The following is an 18,038-nucleotide window of genomic DNA, read 5'->3' on the forward strand; positions in this document are numbered from 1 at the left end:
GTGACTTAGCAGGGAAAAAAGAAGTAAAAAAATCAACAGGTAAATTACAAAGAATTCCTAAGCAAACATATTGAATAAAAAACAAAACAACGAGGGATAAAAATACCTTCAAAAGGAAAAAAAAGGCAGACAGAGAAAACTGGAATAAGTAACGAATCCTTAAGTGCCAAAACATAGACATACATCCATAAGAAACAACAGCAATCTGAGACTCATGACCTCAAATGGACAAAGCAAGGAACCAGCAACTGGCCCTAATGAGACAGCAATATGTTTGAACTCTCTGGCCAAGAATTAAAAATATCAGTTTTGAAGAAACTCAGTGATCAAAAAGATAACACGGAACAACAATTCAGAACTTTTTTTCTTTTCTTCTCTAATCCATTATGACTAGTAGCAATTCAGAAATTTATCACAGAAATTTTACAAGAGTTTGAAGTAATAAAAATCAAATAAATCTTGAAACTGAAAAATACATTTGCTAAACTGAAAAATTCAATAGAGGCTCTCAAAAGCTGAACGAATCAAGGAGAGGAAAGAATCTGTGAGCTCGAAGACAGATTATTTGCAATTTCAGTCAGAGGATAAAAAGAAAAAAGAATGAAAAGAAACAAAGATCACATATAAGATACAGAAAATTGTCCAGGCACAGTGGCTCATGCCTTAATCCCAGCACTTTGGAAGGCCCAGGTGGGTGCATTGCTTGAGCTCAGGAGTTCAAGACCGGCCTAGGCAACATGGTGAAATCCCCATCTCTATAAAAAGAAAATTTAAAAATTAGCTGGGCATGGTGGCCTGTACTGTAGTCCCAGCTACTTGGGAGGCTGAGGTGAGAGTATCACTTGAGCCCAGGAGGTCAAGGCTGCAGTAAGCCAAGTGCCACTGCACTCCAGCCTGTGTGACAAAGTGAGACCCTGTTCCAAAAAGAAAAAACAGATACAGAAAATTACCTCAAGGCCAACCAATTCTAAAAAGTATTGGTGTTCAAGAGGGAATTGAGTAAGAACAGGGGTGGAAAGCTTATTCAAAAAAATAATGACAGAAAACTTTACAAAACTTGAGAAAGAGATAAATACTGAGGTACAAAAAAGTCAGAGAACACTAAAGAGATTCAGCTCAAACAAGACTACTCCAAGGCATATAAGAATCAAACTCTGAGGCCGGGCGCAGTGGTTCAAGCCTGTAATCCCAGCACTTTGGGAGGCCAAGACGGGCGGATCACGAGGTCAGGAGATCGAGACCATCCTGGCTAACACAGTGAAACCCCGTCTCTACTAAAAAATACAAAAACTAGCTGGGCGAGATGGCGGGCGCCTGTAGTCCCAGCTACTCGGGAGGCTGAGGCAGGAGAATGGCATAAACCCGGGAGGCGGAGCTTGCAGTGAGCTGAGATCCAGCCACTGCACTCCAGCCTGGGTGACAGAGCAAGACTCCGTCTCAAAAAAAAAAAAAAAAAAAAAAAAAGAATCAAACTCTGAAAGAACAAGGACAAAGAGAGGATCCTAAAAGCAGCAAGAGAAAAGAAGTAAATAACATATAAAGGAACTCCAATCCATCTGGCAACAGACTTCCAAAACAGAAACTATACAGGCCAGAAGAGAGTGGAACAACATTTTTAAAATGCCAAAAGAAAAAAACCTCCCATTAAAGAGTACTGTATCCAGCAAAGCTATCCTTCAAATATGAAAGAGATATAGCCTTTCCCAAACAAAAAAAAGGTGAGAGAATTCACCTCTTAACTTTTTCTTCTCATTTCTTATAAGGGACCAGACCTGCCTTACAAGAAATGCTAAAGGGAGTTGTTCGTCTGAAAGAAAAAGCACTAACGTGAAAAAGATAATTTTTTTAAGGCATAAAACCCATTGAGGGCCGGGTGCAGTGGCTCAGGCCTGTAATCCCAGCACTTTGGGAGGCCAAGACGGGTGGATCACGAGGTCAGGAAATCAAGACCATCCAGGCTAACATGGTGAAACACTGTCTCTACTAAAAAATACAAAAACAAAAACAAACAAACAAAAAAAAACTAGCCAGGCGAGGTGGCAGACGCCTGTAGTCCCAGCTACTGGGGAGGCTGAGGCAGGACAATGGCATATACCCGGGAAGCAGAGCTTGCAGTGAACTGAGATCCAGCCACTGCACTGCAGCCTGGGCCACAGAGTGAGACTCCGTGTCAAAAAAAAAAAAAGCCCATTGGGGAAATTAAGTACATAGACAAACCCAAAACACTAATATTATAAACGTGGTGTGCTATCCACTCATAACTCTTAATATGAAGCCTGAAAGACAAATCTATCAAAAACAATGATACCTACAGCAACCTGTTGAGACAGGCATTATAGGCCGGGCGCAGTGGCTCATGCCTGTAATCCCAGCACTGTGGGAGGCAGAGGCGGGTGGATCTCCTGAGAAAATCACTTAACCACAAAGGAAGAAAGTAAGAAAGCAAGAAAGGAAGAGAGGAGTTATAAAACAAACAGAAAGCAAGCAACAAAATGGTAGTAGTAAGTCCTCACTTAATAATAAAGCTGAATGTAAATGGACTCAATTCTCTTATTAAAAGGCACAGAGTGGCTGGATGGATAATCTTGCTTTCACAAGAAACTCACTTCACCAATAAAGCCATAGACTGAAAGTGTGGAAAAGATATTCCATGCAACTGGAAACCAAAAAAGGGCAGGAGTAGCTACAATCATATCAGATAAAAGAGACTACAAATCAAAGACTGTTTGAAAAGATAAAGAGGGTCACTATATAGTGATAAAGTGGTGAATTCAGCAAGAGAATATAACAATTATAAATATCAGGTCGAGTGCAGTAGCTCATACCTGTAATCTCAGCACTTTGGGAGGCCAAGGTGGGCAGATCACTTGAGGTCAGGAGTTTGAGACCACCCTGGCCAACATGGTGAAACCGCATCTCTACTAAAAATACAAAATTAGTTGGACGTGGTGGTGCATGCCTGTAATCCCAGCTACTCATGAGGCTGAGGCTGGAGAATTGCTTGAACCCAGGAAGCAGAGGTTGCAGTGAGCCAAGGTCATGCCATTGCACTCCAGCCTGGGCAACAAGAGTGAAACTCCGCCTCGAAAAAAAAAAAATGATAAATATCTATGCACCCACCAATGGAACTCCCCCAGGTATATAAAGCAAACATTAATAGATCTGAAGGGACAGATAGACTTCAATACAAAAATAGCAGGGGACTTCAACATCCCATTCTCAGTAAGGGACAGATCATCCAGACAGGAAATGAACAAAGAAATATCACAGTTAAACTATACACTAGATCAAATAGGCCTAACTGACATGTAAAGAACATTTTGGCCAGGTGCAGTGGCTCACACCTGTAATACCAACACTTTGGGAAGGAAGCAGGAGGTTCACTTGAGCCCAGGAGTTCAAGACTAGCATGAGCAGCATAGCAAGACCCTATCTCTACAAAATATTTTTTAAAGAACATTTTACCCAACTGCTGCAGGATACACATTCTTTTGGCCAGTACATGAAACATTCTCCAGGATAGACCATACCTTATGCCACAAAGCAAGTCTTAACAAACTCAAAAAAGTAGAAATTGTATCAAATGTCCTTTCTGACCACAATGGAATAAAACTAGAAATCAATAACAAGAGGAACCTCAGAAAATACACAATCACAAGGAAATTAAACATGCTCCTAAACAGTCAATGGTCAGTGAAGAAATTAAGAAAGACATTTAAAAATTCTTGAAACAAATGTAAATGGAAATACAACATACCAAAATCTATGGGACACAGCAAAAGCAGTGCTAAAAGGGAATTTTATAGCAAAAAACATCAAAATCCAAAAGTAGAAAGACTTGGCCAGGAATGATGATTCATCCCTGTAATCTCAGCACTTCAAGAGGCTGAGGCAGAAGGATCACTTGAGGCCAGGAGTTTGAGACCAGACTAGGCAACATAGCAAGACCACATCTCTACAAAAACTGAAAAATTAGTCGGGTATGGTGGTGTGCACCTATAGTTCTTAGGAGGCTGAGACATGAGGATTTCTTGAATCCAGAAATCTGAGGCTGCAGTGAGCTATGGCCATGCCACTGCACTCCAGCCTGGTTGACAGAGCAAGACCCTGTCTCAGAAAAAAAAAAAAAGGAGAAAGACTTCAAATAAATAACATAATGATATACAAGGAACTAGAAAAGCAGGAACAAATCAAACCCAAAACAGAATTAACATTAACATTCTGTTAATGGGTTAACATTAATTAAACCCATTAACAGAAGGAAAGAAACAACAAAGATCAGAGTGAGACGGGCACGGTGGCTCACGCCTGTAGGCTCAGCACTTTGGGAGGCCGAGGCGGGTGGATCACGAGGTCAGGAGTTCAAGACCAGCCTGGCCAATATGGTGAAACCCCGTCTCTACTAATAATACAAAAATTAGCTGGGCGTGGTGGCACATGCCTGTAGTTCCAGCTGCTCGGGAGGCTGAGGCAGAAGAATTGCTTAAACCCAGGAGGCGGAGGTTGCAGTGGGCTGAGATTATGCCACTGTACTCCAGCCTGGGTGACAGAGCAAGACTCTGTCTCGAAAAAAAAAAAATCAGAGTGGAAATAAATGAAATTGAGACTAAAAAACAATACAGAAAATTGACGAAGTTAAAAGTTGATTTTTTGAAAAGATAAATAAAATCAACAAACCTTTAACCTTTTTCTTAGTCTACTAAGAAAAAAAGAAGTAAGACCAAACAAATAAAATCAGAAATAAAAAAGGATACATAACAACTGAGACCCTATAACTACAAAGAATCAGCCAGGTACAGTGGCTCATGCCTGTAATCCCAGTACTTTGGGAGGCCGAGGTGGGAGGATTGCTAGAGCTCAGGAGTTTGACACCAGCCTGGGCAACATGGCAAGACTCCATCACTACAAAAAATGTAAAAATTAGCCATGTGTGGTGGCATGCACCTATAGTCCCAGCTACTCAGGAGGCTCAGGCAAGAGGATGGCTTGAGTCAGGGAGGTTGAGGCTGCCGTGAGCCGTAATTGCACCGCTCCACTCTAGCGTGGGCTACAGAGAGAGACCCCGTGAGCCATAATTGCACTGCTGCACTCGTGGGCTCCAGAGAGAGACCCTATCTCAAAACAAAACAACAAACAAAAGACCTCAAAGAATCATTAGAGACTATTATGAACAACTATTAATATACACCAACAAATTGACAAATCTAGAGGAAATGGATAAATTCTCGGACACATACAGTCTACCAAGATTGAACCATGAAGAAATAGAAAATATTGACAAACCAATAACAAGTTAGAGATCAAAGCCATGATAAAAAGTTTCCTGTCAAAGAAAAGTCCAAGATCCAATGGTTTCACTGCTGAATTCTACTAAATGTTTAAAGAATTATTACCAATTCTACTAAAACTTTTCAAAACAATTGACAAGGAGAGAATACTTCCAAACTCATTCTATGAGATTAGTATTACCCTGATATCAAAATCAAACAAGGACATAACAAAAAAGGAAAACTACAGGCCAATACCACTAGTGAACATAGATGCAAAAGTCCTCAATGAAATACTAGCAAACTGAATTCAACAACACATTAAAAAAATCATTTCCCATGATCAAGCAGGGTTCATCTCAAGGATACAAGGATGGCTTAACATACCCAAATTGATAAATGTGATACATTAATTAACAGAACCAAGAACAAAAACCATATGATCATTTCAGTAGTTGCTGAAAAAGTGTTCGATAAAATTCAACATCCCTTTATGATTTAAAAAAAAAACCTTCAACAAGCCAGGCAAGATGGCTCACCCCTGTAATCCTAACACTTTGAGAGGCCCGTGGGCAGATCACTTGAGCTCACGAGTTCGAGACCAGCTTGGGCAACACGGCGAAACCCCATCTACAAAAAAATACAAAAAAAAAAAGTTACCCAGGCATGGTAGTACATACGTACCTGTAATCCCAGCTACTCAGGAGACTGAGCTGGGAGGATGACTTGAACCTGGGAGGTGGAGGTGGCAGTGAGCCCACTACACTCCAACCTGGGCAATAGAAACAGATCTTGTCTCAAAAAATAAACAAACTCAACATACTGGATGTAGACAAAACATACTTCAAAATAATGAAGATCATATATGACAAACTCACAGTTAACATCCTACTGAGTAGGGGGAAATTGAAAGCCTTTCCTCTTTTTTTTTTTTGAGACAGAGTCCCCAGGCTGGAGTGTGCAGTGGCGCAATCTCGGCTCATTGCAACCTCTGCCTCCCGGTTCAAGCAAACCTCCCACCTCAGCCTCCCAAGTAGCTAGGATTACAGGCATGCACCACCACACCTGGCTTTTTTTTTTTTTTTTAAAGTAGAGACAGGGTTTCACCATGTTGGCCAGGCTGGCGTTGAACTCCTGACCTCAAGTGATCCACCTGCCTCGGCCTCCAAAGTGCTGGGATTACAGGAGTGAGCTACCACACCCAGACTCCTCTGAGATCTGTAATAAGACAAGGATGTCCACTTTCACCACTTTTATTCAACATAACACTGGAAGTCCTGGCCAGAACAATCAGGCAAGAGAAACAATTAAAGGGCATCCAAATTTGAAAGGAAGATGTCAAATTAGCTTAGTTCACAGACAACATGATCTTAGACTTAGAAAAATCTAAAGATTCCACCAAAAAACTGTTAGAATTGACAAATTCAGTAAAGTTGCAGGATACAATTAACATTAAAAAAAAATCAGTAGCATTTATATACACCAACAGCCAACAATCTGAAGAAGAAATCCAGAAAGCAATCCTATTTACAATAGCTACAAAGAATATAAAATACCTAAGAATCGGCTGGGCGTGGTAACTCCCAGCACTTTGGGAGGCCAAGGAGGGTGGATCACGAGGTCAGGAGTTCAAGACCAGCCTGACCAACATGGTGAAACCCCATCTCTAGTAAAAATACAAAAATTAGCCAGGCGTGGTGGCACGCACCTGTAATCCCAGTTACTCAGGAGGTTGAGACAGAAGAATCTCTTGAACCTGGGAGGAGGAGGTGGCAGTGAGCCAAGATCACACCACTGCACTCCAGCCTGGGCAACAGAGTAGACTCCATCTCAAGAAAAACAAAATACCTAGGAATCAATCTAACCAAAGAAGTGAAAGATCTACACAAGCAAAACCATAAAACACTGATGAAAAGAACTGAAGAGGATGCAAAAATATGGAAAGATGTTAAAGCGAAGGGAAAAGGGACAACCCACAGAATGGGAGAAAATATTTGCAAACTATCCATCTAACAAGAGATTAATAATGAGAATACATAAGGAGCTCAAACAACTCAATAGGAAAACAAACAAACAAAACTAATAATCCAATTTAAAAATGAACAAAAGATCTGAATAGATATTTCTCAAAAAGATAACATGCAAGTGGCCAACGGCTACATTAAAAAAAAAATGATTAGCATCACCAATCACCAGAGAAATGCAAATCAAAATCACAATGAGATGTCATCTAACCCCAATTAAAATGGCTTTTACCAAAACCATAGAGAATAACAAATGCAGCCAGGCGTGATGGCTCATGCCGGTAATCCTAGCATTTGGGAGTCCTAGGCAAGTGGATCACTAGAAGGCCAGGAGTTTGAGACCAGCCATGACCAAATGACAAAACCCCGCCTCTACCAAAAATACAAAAAGTAGCTGGGCATGGTGGTGCATGTCTGTAGTCCCAGCTACTCGAGAGGCTGAGGCACAAGAATTGCTTGAACCCAGGAGGCGGAGGTTGCAGTGAGCCAAGATCATGCCACTGCACTCTGGCCTGGGTGACAGAACAAGACTTTCTCTCAACAACAACAAAAAAGAATAACAAATGCTAGTGAAGACGTAGAGAAAAGAGAATCTTTGTGCACTGTTGGTAGGAATGTAAATTTTTAGCACAGCCACTGTGGAAAACAAGATGAAGTTGCCACAAAAAACTAAAAATTTGGCTGGGCATGGTGGCTCGCGGCTGTAATCCCAGCACTTTGGGAGTCTGAGGCTGACAGATCACCTGAGGTTGGGAGTTCGAGACCAGCCTGACCAACATGGAGAAACCTTGTCTCTACTAAAAATACAAAATTAGCTGGGCGTGGTGGTGCATGCCTGTAATCCCAGCTACTCGGGAAGCTAAAGCAGGAGAATCGCTTGAATCTGGGCAGTGGAGGCTGCGGTGAGCCACGATCACACCATTGCACTCCAGCCTGGGCAACAAGAGCGAAACTCTGTCTCAAAAAAAAACAAAAACAAAAATAAAACTAAAAATTAGACTTACCATATGACCCAGCAATTTCACTACTGGGTATGTATCTAAAAGAAAAGAAATAAATAAGTTGAAAAGATATTGCACTCCCATGATTTTGCAGCACTATTCACAGTAGGCATAATACAAAATCAACCTAAGTGCCCATCAGTGAATGAATGGATAAGGAACATGTGGTATATATACACAATGGAATGTTATTCAACCATGAAAAAGAATAAAATCCTCTCATTTTCAGCAACATAGATGGAACTGGAGATCATTGTGTTAAGTGAAATGAGCCAGCCACAAAAAGATAAATGTCACATGTTCTAACTTTTTTGGACCTGAGGTGGGAAGTTGTTTAAAATGTTCTAACTTATATGTGGAAGCTAAAATCGTGGATCTCATGAACATAGGGAGTAGATTTGTGGTAACCAGAGGCCAGGAAGGGAGTGCGGGGATGAAGAGAAATTAATTAATGGGTACAAATATATGGTTTGATAGAAGAAATAAAACCTAGTGTTTGATAGATCAGTAGAGTGACTATAGTTTATAATAATCTATTATGTATTTCAAAAGAACTCCAAGTAGGCCAGGCACTCACGCCTGTAATCCCAGCACTTTGGGGAGCCAAGGCGGGCAGATCACCTGAGGTAAGCAGTTCGAGACAAGCCTGGCCAACATGGTCTCTACTAAAACACGGCCTTAGCCTCCCAAGTAGCTGGGATTACAGGCCTGTGCCACCACACCCAGCTAATTTTCTATTTTTAGCAGAGATGGAGTTTCACCATGTTGGCCAGACTGCTCTCGAACTCCTGACCTCAGGTGATCTGCCCACCTCGGCTTTCCAAAGTGCTGGGATTACAGGCATGAGCCATTGCACTTGGCCTTTTTTTTTTTTTTTTTTTTTTTTTGGAGAAAGGGTAACCTCAAACTATGGGGCTTAAGCAATCCTCCCGCCTCAGCCTCCGGAGTGGCTGGGACAACTCCAGACACCACTACACCTGGCTAGTAAAAATTTTTTGTGTTTTTGTTTTTGCTTTTGTTTTTTTGAGACGACGTCTCACTAGAGTGCAATGGCACATCTCAGCTCACTGCAAGCTCTGCCTCCCAGAATCAAGCGATCCTCCCACCTCAGCCTACCAAGTAGCTGGGACCTCAGCTATGCACCACTACATCCGGCTAGTTTTGGGGGTTTTTTGTAGAGATGGGGTTTTGTCATGTTCCCCAGGCTGGTCTCAAACACCTGGCTCAAGTGTTTTCTTAAATTTTTTGTAGAGATGGGATCTCACTATGTTGCCCAGGCTGGTCTCAAATTCCTGGCCTCGAGCAATCCTCCCACCTTCATCTCCCAAAGTGCTGTGATGACAGGAATGAACCACTGTGCCCAGCCTTAGTTTATGTACAAATATAAATCATTACTATGAGATAAAATGAAGCACTAGTACGGAATTTAGTAATGCTCAGGTTTTTCCTGCATATCTGATGTCCTGGACAACTCTGGCCTTGACCCCCAGCCTCACCAAGCCCCCAGCTCCTCTTTTTGCTGTAGAGCAAGCCTGCATTGCTCTGAGAGTCTCATGAGTCCTAACCGCACATCCCACCCACGCTTGCACAGGAGTTAATACTTAGATCAAGTTATAGCAAAATAAGACTTTATTTTGCTTTATTAAGACTAAAATAAGCAAAATAAGCAGTACCCCAGCAGAAAGTAACATGGCTGGTTGCTACATTTTGGACATCTTGCTCATGCCGCATGCAGGGCTCAGAGATATAGGCTCCAAGACAATTAGCTTGCGATCAGCCTTCTTCCCTCATCCTCTGCTCCCTGGACCCAGTCATTAACAGCACACAAGCATGTGCACATCAGTATGAGGCAGGGTACCTCACTGTACCTAGATCCAGTACAGACCCGATGGTTGCCCCGCAGGTTGACAGTATTGCCCACTTCCCGTTTACCAATCCGTCCCGCCCCAGGGAAAATGCAGGTTCCTCTCTCAATTCCATTGGGTGAGGAGGAAGGTCCAACCCCTTAGCCTGACTCCCAAGGCCACCTGTTTCCAACAGCAAGCTTCTCTCTTTGCAGCCATCATAGGAAGCAAATGGGCTTAGGAGGGAGGAGGGGTACCAGAAGATGCTGGACTTTGGGGGCCATGAATCTCACAAAGCTATTGTTCTCTCCCCAGACAGGGAAAAAGGAGATGTATAACCCATTTGCCCAATTTCAGAGGGTTTACAGTTCCTAAGGCCTGTCCTTGGGTCTCTCAGTTCATGGATCTCAGGTTAAAAATCCCTGTGCCATAGTGAACCCAGTCCCACAGAGATGTGTAGAGAAACAAAGCAAAACCAAGTTATATATCCAGGGTGGTATCTGTCAAGCAGGTTCCCTTTTCAGCAAGCCAAACGTGGGAGCAGTGAGAGGCGGGGACAGTCAGACTGGGAAGGTCAGCCATGAAGAACCTTCTGGAATCATGATCTGATGAGCAGAGGGGACCTGTGCAACCAGCCAGCAGTGGCCAGACAGAGGAAATGCAGTGTCTGGCAGCTGGCCATCTTCTCCCTCTCCCACCAGCAGCATCTCTGGCCCCATCCTGACCCCTGGTGGCTGCCGGGAGATGAGGAGGAAAATCTTCTCAAGCTCCTCCCTGATCTAAGGGCGGGTGGGGTGGGGGGAAACTCCCGGGTCCCAGCACAGATGAAAAGCTGTACCCTCCCACCTCCACCCCCACAGGCCTCAGCTGGGGTCCCCAGGAGGTGCCAGCATGTTTAGGGCACCTTCAGGAGGATTTGCTCCACTGGAGTCACCAAGATGCCTTCTTGATATAAGCCCAGCAGTCAAACAAATGTATACTGCATAAAGCACTTTTCACCCATCAAGTTGGCAAAAATGTGTGTGTGTGTGTCTGTGTATCTGTATATCTCTGTGTGTATGTGTATGTGTGTGTGTGTTACAACTAAAGATCAATGCAGATCAGGGTGCAATAAGAGCAGCACTTGCATGAACAATTGGTGAGGGTGCAAATTTGTACAACCTTTCTAGCAGAGATGCTGGTGAAATAAAGCCAAAATCTTTAAAAATGTTTCTATCCTGTGACTCAGTTATCCTATGTTAAGAATCCAGCCTCGGCCGGGCGCGGTGGCTCAAGCCTGTAATCCTAGCACTTTGGGAGGCTGAGACGGGTGGATCACGAGGTCAGGAGATCGAGACCATCCTGGCTAACACAGTGAAACCCCGTTTCTACTAAAAAATACAAAAAAATACTAGCCGGGCGAGGTGGCGGGCGCCTGTAGTCCCAACTACTCGGGAGGCTGAGGCAGGAGAATGGCGTAAACCCGGGAGGCGGAGCTTGCAGTGAGCTGAGATCCGGCCACTGCACTCCAGCCTGGGCAACAGAGCGAGACTCCGTCTCAAAAAAAAAAAAAAAGAATCCTGCCTGAAGAAATCAATAGACTGATAGAACATGATACCTGGAATGTGAAATAAAAGAGGGAGGAGAAAAGAAGATTGGCCAAGAGTGAGAATTACTGCAACTGGGTGATAGATACATGGGGGTTCTTTATTCTGTTCTGTTTACTTTGGTATATGTTTGAAATGTTCCATGATAAAACTTTTTTTTATAAAACTTTTTAAAGAAAGTATCAGAGGCCAGGCGTGGCGGCTCATGCCTGTAATCCCAACACTTTGGGAGGTCGAGGCAGGACGATTGCTTGAGCTCAGGAGTTCAAGACCATCCTGGGCAACGTGGCAAAACCCTGTCTCTACAAAAAAAAAAAAAAAATTAGCCAGGCATCGTGGTGTGCACCTGTGGTCCCAGCTACTTGATCTTGGGAGGCTGAGGCTGTAGTGAAATATAATCATGCCCCTGTACTCCAGCCTGGGTGACAGAGTGAGATCCCTCAAAAAAACAAAAAAAGAAAGAAAGAAAAGAAAGAAAGAAGGAAAGAAAGAAAGAAAGAAAGAAAGAAAGAAAGAAAGAAAGAAAGAAAGAAAGAAAGAAAAAAAGCGTCAGAGACACAAAGATTTGTATATGAACATGTTAATTTTTTTTCTTTTTTTTTTAAACAGAGTTTTGCTCTCGTTGCCCAGGCTGGAGTCAGTGGCGCAATCTTTGCTCACTGCAACCTCCACCTCCCAGATTCAAGTGATTCTCCTGCCTCAGCCTCCTAAGTAGCTGAGACTACAGGTATGTGCCACCACTCCCAGCTAATTTTATATTTTTTTTAGTAGAGACAGGGTTTCTCCATGCTGGTCAAGCTGGTCTTGAACTCCCGACCTCTGATGATCCACCTGCCTTGGCCTCCCAAAGTGCTGGGATTACAGGCGTGAGCCACCACGCCTGGTCACTTGTTAATTTTTAACAGAAAAAAATACAAACAGTGTAAAAGTGCTATGCTAAAATAAATAAATTATTGTGCATCCAAACATTGGAATATTATATAGCCATTTAAAAATCAAGGATGTTTTAATGACATGGAAAATGCTTACAATGTGCCTGGCTCACACCTGTAATCCCGGCACTTTGGGAGGCTGAGGTGGGCAGATCACTTGAGGTCAGGAGTTTGAGACCAGTCTGGTCAACATGGCGAAACTCCGTCTCTACTAAAAATACAAAAATTAGGCTGGGCACAGTGGTTCACACCTGTAATCCCACCACTTTTGGAGGCCGAGGCAGGTGGATCACCTGAGGTCGGGAGTCCGAGAGCAGCCTGAACAACATGGTGAAGCCCCATCTCTACTAAAAATACAAAATTAGTCAGGCTTGGTGGTGCGCACCTGTAATCGCAGCTATTCGGAAGGCTGAGACAGGAGAATCGCTTGAACCTGGGGAGGTGGAGGTTACAGTGAGCTGAGATCCCACCATTGCACTCCTGCCTGGGTGACAAGAGTGAGACTCTGTCTCAAAAAAAGAAAAAAAAAAAAAAAGATTAGCCAGGCATGGCAGCGGGAGCCTGTAATCCCTCCTACTGAAGAGGCCGGGCAGGAGAATTGCTTGAACCTGGGAGGGGAAGGGTGCAGTGAGCCGAGATCACGCCACTGCACCACTCCAACCTGGGAGACAGAGTGAGATTTCATCTCAGGAAAAAAAAAAAAAAAAAAAATCCTTTCAGCCCAAAATCTCCTTAGGCTGATAAGCAACTTCAGCAAAGTCTCAGGATACAAAATCAATGTGCAAAAATCACAAGCATTCCTATACACCAATAACGGACAAACAGAGAGCCAAATCATGAGTGAACTCCCATTCACAATTGCTACAAAGAGAATAAAATACCTAGGAATCCAACTTATAAGGGATGTGAAGGACCTCTTCAAGGAGAACTACAAACCACTGCTCAAGGAAATAAGAGAGGATACAAACAAATGCAAAAACATTCCATGCTCATGGATAGGAAGAATCAATATCATGAAAATGGCCATACTGCCCAAAGTAATTTATACATTCAATGCTATCCCCATCAAGCTACCATTGACTTTCTTCACAAAATTGGAAAAAACTACTTAAAACTTCACATGGAACCAAAAGAAAGCCCACATAGCCAAGACAATCCTAAGCAAAAAGAACAAAGTTGGAGGCATCATGCTACCTGACTTCAAACTATACTACAAGCCCATAGTAACCAAAACAGCATGGTACTGGTACCAAAACAGATATATAGGCCAATGGAACAGAATAGAGGCCTCAGAAACAACACACACATCTACAACCATCTGATCTTTGACAAACCTGACACAAACAAGCAATGGGGAAAAGTTTCCCTATTTAATCAATGGTGTTGGAAAAACTGGCGAGCCATATGCAGAAAACTGAAACTGGACCCCTTCTTTACACCTTACACAAACATCAGCTCAAGATGGATTAAAAACTTAAATGTAAGATCTAAAGCCATAAAAATCCTAGAAGAAAACATGGGCACTACCATTCAGGACATAGGCATGGGCAAAGACTTCATGTCTAAAACACCAAAAGCGATGGCAACAAAAGCCAAAATTGACAAATGGAATCTAATTAAAAAACTAAAGAGCTTCTGCACAGCAAAAGGAACTATCATCAGAGTGAACAGGCAACCTACAGAACAGGCAACCTACAGAACAGGCAGTCTACAAAATTTTTGCAATCTATCCATCCAACAAAGGGCTAATATCCAGAATCAACAAAGAACTTAAACAAATTTACAAGGAAAAAAACCCCATCAAAAAGTGGGAAAATTATATGTGTAGGCACTTCTCAAAAAAAGACATTTATGCAGCCAACAAACATATTTAAAAATGCTCATTATCACTGGTCATTAGAGAAATGCAAATCGAAACTACAGTGAGATACCGTCTCACGCCAATTAGAAGGGCAATCATTAAAAGTCAGGAAACAAGCCGGGCGCGGTGGCTCAAGCCTGTAATCCCAGCACTTTGGGAGGCTGAGACGGGCGGATCACAAGGTCAGGAAATCGAGACCATCCTGGCTAACACGGTGAAACCCCGTCTCTACTAAAAAAATACAAAAAACTAGCCGGGCGAGGTGGCGGGCGCCTGTGGTCCCAAGCTACTCCGGAGGCTGAGGCAGGAGAACGGCGTAAACCCGGGAGGCGGAGCTTGCAGTGAGCTGAGATCCGGCCACTGCACTCCAGCCTGGGCGACAGAGCCAGACTCAGTCTCAAAAAAAAAAAAAAAAAAAAAAAAAAAGTCAGGAAACAAGCTGGGCACGGTGGCTCACGCCTGTAATCCCAGCACTTTGGGAGGCCAAGGCAGGCGGATCACAAGCTCAGGAGTTCAAGACCAGCCTGGCCAATATGGTGAAACTCCGTGTCTACTAAAAATACAAAAATTAGCCGGGCATGGTGGCGGGCGCCTGTAGTCCCAGCTACTTGAGAGCCTGAGGCAGGAGAATTGCCTGAACCCCGGAGGCAGAGGTTGCAGTGAGCCAAGATCATGCCACTGCACTCCACCCTGGGCGACAGAGCGAGACTGTGTCTCAAAAAAAAAAAAAAAAAAAGTCAGGAAACAACAGCTGGGCGCGGTGGCTTACGCCTGTAATCCCAGCATTTTGGGAGGCCAAGGCAGGCTGATCATGAGGTCAGGCGATCGAGGCCATCCTAGCTAAAACAGTGAAATCCTGTCTCTACTAAAAATACAAAAAAAAAAATTAGTCGGGCGTAGTGGCAGCTGCCTGTAGTCCCAGCTACTCGGGAGGCTGAGGCAGGAGAATGGCGTGAACCTGGGAGACGGAGCTTGCAGTGAGCCGACATCACGCCACAGCACTCCGGCCTGGGTGACAGCGAGACTCCGTCTCAAAAAGAAAAAAAAAAAAAAGAAAAAAGTCACAAAACAACAGATGCTGGAGAGGATGTGGAGAAATAGGAACGCTTTTACACTATTGGTGGGAGTGTAAATTAGTTCAAACATTGTGGAAAACAGTGTGGCCATTCCTCAAAGATCTAGAACCAGAAATACCATTTGACCCAGTCATCCTATTACTGGGTATATACCCAAAGGGTTATAAATTATTCTACTATAAAGACACATGCACACGTATGTTTATTGTGGCACTATTCACAATAGCAAAGACTTGGAACCAACCCAAATGTCCATCAATGATAGAATGGATAAAGAAAATGTGGCACATATACACAGTGGAATACTATGTAGCCATAAAAAAGATGAGTTCATGTCCTTTGCAGGGACACAGATGAAGCTGGAAACCATCATTCTCAGCAAACTATCACAAGAACAGAAAACCAAACACTGCATGTTCTCATTCATAAGTGGGAGTTGAACAAGGAGAACACATGGACACAGGGAGGGGAACATCACACACTGTGGCCTGTCGGGGGGTGGGGGTACTAGGGGAGGGATAGCATTAGGAGAAATATTTAATGTAGGTGACAGGTTGATGGGTGCAGCAAACCACCATGGCACATGTATACCTATGTAACAAACCTGCACATTCTGCACATGTATACCAGAACTTAAAGTGTAATAATAAAAAAATGCTTACAATGAAAACTAAGTGAATAAGTAGGATACAAAATTGTATATGCACCATTTAATTAATTATGTTAAAAGTACATAGAAGACTATATAAAAATATACTAAACTGTTATACAGTGAGACTATAGGTGGTTTTAATTTTTATTCTTGATATTGTGCTGTATTTTCCTGTTCTACAATGAGCATGTTTTACTTTTATAAACAAGACCCCCAAAATTGCATTTGTTAAAGCATACTAACTTGGGAGTCTGATATATATCAAGCTCCAAGGGCTGCCATATATTAGCTGGGCAACATGAAGCAAATTAAGGAACTGCTGGGTCCCCAAGTTCTCACCTATAAAACTGGCATAATGCCAATCTAATTTTCAAGCCATTATTTACTGGGCATTTACTATGTGCTGGACACTATGCCAGGTGGTTTTCACTCCTTTTATTTATTTTTATTTTTATTTATTTTTTTTTTTTTTTGAGACGGAGTCTTGCTCTGTCACCCAGGCTGGAGTGCAGTGGTGCGATCTCAGTTCACTGCAAGCTCCGCCTCCCGGGTTCACTGGAGTAGCTTGGACTACAGGCACTGGCTACCGCGCCCAGCTAATTTTTTGTATTTTCAGTAGAGACAGGGTTTCACTGTGGTCTCGATCTCCTGACCTCGTGATCCACCCGCCTCAGCTTCCCAAAGTGCTGGGATTACAGGCGTGAGCCACTGCGCCCGGCCTTTCCCTCCTTATATTTTTATACATATTATGCATACTTACACTTCATACATGATCATTTCGATCCTCAAAATAAGGCATGGAGTAGATTGTGATATTCCTATTTTAGAGATAAACTAACTGCAGCTCAGAAAAGTTAGGTAATATGCTCAGATTCACCCAACTAGTAGGTGGCAGATAGAGTTAGGATTCAGACATAGGTCTGACCATCTTTGGAAACCTAGCTCCAGGCCTCCAGCCTGGACCGCTCACAGGGACAGTTTTGCTGTGAGGATGGAATGAGGTCATACAGATGGCATGCCAAGCACAGTACCTGGCTCCAAGCACAGAGCCGCTCCGTCGAACGTTACTTCCCTTTTCTCTGACACCTGAATGTTGGTAAATTGTGGCAAAACAAACCAGTGCACTCTCTGGAGAAAAAAAAAAAAGTGCCCCTGCTCTGAAAGAGGGAGTTGTAGAGCCTGTAGGGAAAGAACAGAAAGGGGCTGGAAGGCTAACTCACTCAGGTAGACATGGGGGCTGCGCTGGGACTGTGCATCCCACATGTTCTGGGGCACTTCTGTCAGAGATTTCTTCAGGACTTTATTGGACCCTACACTTAATTTGCAGCTCAGAAGACAGTATAGCGTCCAACAAGGCATCACATTCCAACTTCCACTTACCCCTGTCACCTCTTCTCCCTAAGAAACAAGGCGTGGGTGTTCCAGGACCATACATTGGTTTTTCTTTTCTTGTTTTCCCTTTCTCTTGGAGAAAAGGGGAATTTTAGGGGTGGAGTGGGACAAGGCACTGTGTGGAGAAGGAAAGGCTGACACTGTAGGCTGAATATCTAGGGGTGAGCAACATAGCTTGGCCTGCCCCAGAACTCCCTTCTGGATTCATCTTAAATGCCTCTTTCTCTAGGGCACCAGCCTCAGGTGAATTCCATCTCTATTCCCTATTCCTACCCCACAAACTTGTGGCACTAACCACACTAGAATTTCTTGTTGGTTGTCTGTCTTCACTACTAGATAGTAAACTTCATGAGGGCAGGCCCCACAGTGTTCACCACTGTGTCTCTAGCACTTGGCTATGTGG

The sequence above is a fragment of the Macaca nemestrina genome, chromosome 7 (genome assembly GCF_043159975.1).
Source record: "Macaca nemestrina isolate mMacNem1 chromosome 7, mMacNem.hap1, whole genome shotgun sequence".
Classification (NCBI taxonomy): domain Eukaryota; kingdom Metazoa; phylum Chordata; class Mammalia; order Primates; family Cercopithecidae; genus Macaca; species Macaca nemestrina.